Below are 4,506 nucleotides of genomic sequence, written 5' to 3' on the forward strand. Positions count from 1 at the left end.
CCATCGGCTTCTGCCCAGAGATCCAACCTGTCCTGATCTCTCTGTAGGGCCTTGCTAACCCCAAGCAGATCAACACTTCCTGCCAGCATCATTTGTCCCACTGGAAATGCAGACAAAACAAAGCACGAAGAAGTGAAAGCGCTCTCTCAAAGCCACTTGGATGCCCAAGAGCTACTCCTGCACTCTGCCCACTCTGGACTAAGTTACTGCAATGAAATCTGCACTTCAATATAGGAATGAGGTTTGGCATTGGGCTTATTGCAAGGAAAGGTGCTGGGCTTTGCTCCCCAGCCAGCTGCCTTTAGTAGCTTGCCTGCAGACCACAGATATCTTTCCCACTGCCGCTAGAATGGAGCAGCTGGCTTGGCCCCCGCATTCATTTCTGAATGCAGATGACTTCAAATCCAGTGCTGTCACCTCTTAACAAAGTACACTGTAGCAGCCAGGGATGTAAAGGATTAAACAACTAAAAATTCACCTGCAATTTAGCTCTGACAGGGAAAGAAGTGGAGACTGAGGGGTTCCAGAGCGCCACAGAAAGGCGAGTACAGTGATGGTACAGCTGGGGATGGAGAGCAAAGTCCCCAGTTGTACCAGCTCTCATTATTCAAAGACACAAACCTTTGAGGATTTACTGTTCATTGCTACCTGAATTACATTTTCATATTTAAATTCTAGGAGTAAAAAGAAAAGGGAAACTCAAATCCAGTACTTCATATAATGCACCAGGGAAACGAGACATAATGACTTGGACTTCTCATCACCTCCTGGACACAACCGTAAAACATGAGCAGCCATCTTCTCCTTTTACTGCTCCTCCAATGCAAACTACACGAGGCAAGAGCAACAACGTCCACTAGAAACAGCATGCCTTGTCGGAAACTATTTATGGCATGGTAGGGATTTGCATTTCCTCAGTACAAAAGAAAATGCTGCTCCAACCTCACCGCTTCCAAAACCCAAAGCAGTCTGTACAATCTCCAACATGGAAGTAGTTAAGAAACTCGATACTTGGTTGTAGTAAAGCTGCCCTCCAATCTACAGGTGGACATTTCCCTGTTGGTTCTTGTGTTGTCAAAAAGAAGCAGTGCTTTATGGACCAGATTTGCTTCATCTGCGCCCTATGAACCTGAATCCTTTGAATGAATTCACACTCAAAACCAGGCACTCAAGACCACTCCTATTCCTCATCATCATTCTCCTCTTTCTATTCCTTTTGCAGGAGCCGAGAGAGCTGGGGAGGAGGAGCACGGTGAAAATTTATTGTTGGTTGCTTATTACCATTATTGCAAGCATAAGTACCCTGGAGATTACAACCTACATACATTTAATATCCGCATCCAAACAGTTTGCATTCTGATTGCAGCACGAATGGAGACAGACTCAGGACCAGGATGATTTGGAGCAGGAAGGAGAAAGAAAGAAAGTCACTGTGCCCTTGTGTTTCACACGACAACAAAGTGGAAGTTGCTAGAAAACAGCCTAAGCAGAGATGCTGGAAAATGCCTCAGTGGGAACCTCAGTGCCCTCTGGTTTCCCTAATTCCAGAGGTCTGGCCAAGTCTGTGGACAGAACCATCCCAGAGCATTTCTCAGACCCTCCTGTTCTCATCCAAGCCCTATAAAATGGTGCCAGCCCAGAAGCACACTCTTACCTCCAGCTTTTGCTGATGGTGCTGCCCAGGGAAGAGACCAGGCAGCAAAGAACTGGTGGAACAGAGTCGGTGAGGTCTTGGCTGTCTGCCTGAAGGAACACAGGCCTACCCAGCATTCCCAGCATCCCCAAGAGATGCTGCAGTCTCGGTCGTGCATTTGAGCCAGGACATCAATGTGTGTAAGAGGCTGCCTTCTATGGATCCCCTAGACGTCGTTGTGTTTACCTACAGATGGATGAAAGGAACCATGCACTCAGATTAGTCTGTAATTGGGAAATGACAACTTGTCAAACTGGAATGTTGCACATGGACAGCTCATGAAACCAGATGGTCACTGGGTTGTGATGCCAGGGCATCAGTGAGCTCCTGCTTTCATGGCCTATAGCATTTCAGAAGCCAAGTGCATTGACTTTGGACAGCAAAGCCCTACCATCTCCATTCAGAAAGGAGCACGTCTATTTTAAAATTCATTGATTTTGGGCCTCACTCCTACTGGCAGGATGGCAGCCCTCTCCGTGGGTCAGCTAAACACCACAACAAAGAGAAAAATTCCTAAATCCAGCTCAAATGCCTGCAACAGAGCACACTCCAAGCACAAGCGACTGCTGCCCTCATTAGGAAGGAACAAAGCAGGATCAGCATCGGAGGGTGGAAATACATGTATATATATATAAAAGCAGCTTTGTGAAATCACAGTTGTTTCTAGGGTAGAATGCAGGCTCATTTCAATGCTAACCAGATTATTTAGCTAGCTAATGGCTATCTCTGAAGGGACAGTTGGAATTAGTTGATAGTGATTTAATTCGTGTTGCAGATTGCTAATTAAGCCTGTGAAGAGGACAAAAAAAATTAATCCATTTAGTTAAGGAGATACAATGATAGATGTGGCAGATTTGAGTCATTCGCATCCAGGAATAAATTAAGAGATTCTGCTCCATTGTGGCTTTGAGCACGGAGAGTGTGCGTGAGGGCAGGTGCCCATGGGCTGGATCACTCCCAAGCACCCATCACTTTGCATCCCAAGGGATGGGCACCTTGTGTGCAAATGGACCCAAGACGGGAATCTGTGCAGGGTAGGAGAGGTAATTAATAGGTCCAGAGAAAAGAAACTGCACAGCAAGAGTACCCAGTGCAGTAACCTGCCTGATTCTGGGGAGGGCAGTGCGGGATTCCCACACCACGTCCCAGTTTGCTTCTCCAATGCCAAGTGATGGGAAACCCAGCTCACACCTCGGTGACTTGCTCCGGTGTTTAATTAACCTGGTAACCCCTAAATCACTTCAGGCAGTAGAACTCATTTCAGAAAATGCCCAAACATCTTCAAAGAGGAGATTTAAAAACCCTGACGCTATTTTGGGAATCCAATCTGCCCATTCAAAAAAAAAATCATAAATATTTTGAGTGTTTTTCAAGCTAGATCCAAAATATTTATGTAATCGCTAAATTAAACAATCTTGATTTTTTTTTTTTTTAAACCTAAACTTTTCATTGAGAATGCTGTTTTTTCCCCAGTGTGCACCAGATTTCAAGGGAAGCCGCCTGACTGCTGATTGGATTTTTATCACCGTTTGGAGAAACAACCAGGAAGTCTTTAGAGGTTCAACGCTTGTACAGCTACAAATTGGGGAAGGCCAACCCACATGCCCTGGTGTGAGGCAGCCCTTGTCCCCTCTCCTCCCACTCTCCCATTGGGACCTAGCTGCCGGATTTGAGGAGGGGGAAAGCCTTCTTATCAGGGGCTAAGGGCAAAATGAAAACGAAGCAGAACACTTTACTAGAGCAACTGTTAATAGGCCCAAAAGAGTGTGGCTATTTGTCTACCTCTGGCAGTGATTTTGTGAGCACAAATACATCTGTCTCTGCAGCTGAGCCATTCTGCATTGCTTCTGCCTTCCAAAAAAGACCATCACCATCTACTGTTTTTAGCTCTGCAGCTGCAGAAGTCTCATTCCAACATACAAATGATCCAGGGATATTAATATAGTACTGAAAGCATCAAAGAATCTCTTGCAAAACTCACTGAATACGTACTGCTGTAAGGCCCAAGACTGATTTAAAATAAAAAAAACCAACATGATCTTCCCTCCTCTTGGTTTTTGAAGTCACAGCAGCAGAACTCGCTTAGCATCACAGGCTTGAGCCCAACAAACCCTGAGCTTTAAGTAATGCAGGGCATGACTGGGGTTACTTGTTTGAAGATGAGCTCTTTGAACAGCATCATCTTTGCCAAAGGAAAGAGAACACTTCTGGCTGAGGGAGCAGGTCTGTCCTCCTCCAAGATGCCACACTGAGAGATCCACAGAGCCTGGAGGCTGACATGAGCAATGAATGCAAGCAAAGCTGGAACAGCTCCACTAAGGATCTTCACAGTGCAACCCTTTAAGGGAAAAGTACTTTGTGGTTCCACACCTACTGCAAAAATCAGCCTGGGAAGCGAAGGTACCGTTGAATTCCAAATCCAAGAACAGGCCAGAGAGCTGCAGCATAATAGCACTGCAGCATCGCTGCAGAGACAGTGATTGCAGGCTTCAAGGCAGCTCTGAAAGAGTTAAAGCCCTGCACTTGCCTGTGGGAATCCATAACCACACTAAGGCCTGAGAGATACAAGGGGATTGTCTGGATAAGAGTTGATTAGTCCACATTACAGGGATTAGCGTTCCTTTTGAACTTATAACAACTTTGTTATGTCTTTTACACGCCTTTTTATGTTAAAAAAATATTAAAAAAATAGATGGTGTTGTTTAAAGCTGATTTTTTTTCTTTTTTTTTTAAAAAGGAAATTATTAATTCTCCCCACTACCAACAGACAAAGCCCTGGCCACACTTGAAAGGAGGAGTCAGTAACAGGGAGA

Source organism: Numida meleagris, chromosome 4, assembly GCF_002078875.1.
Source record: "Numida meleagris isolate 19003 breed g44 Domestic line chromosome 4, NumMel1.0, whole genome shotgun sequence".
Taxonomy (NCBI): Eukaryota; Metazoa; Chordata; class Aves; order Galliformes; family Numididae; genus Numida; species Numida meleagris.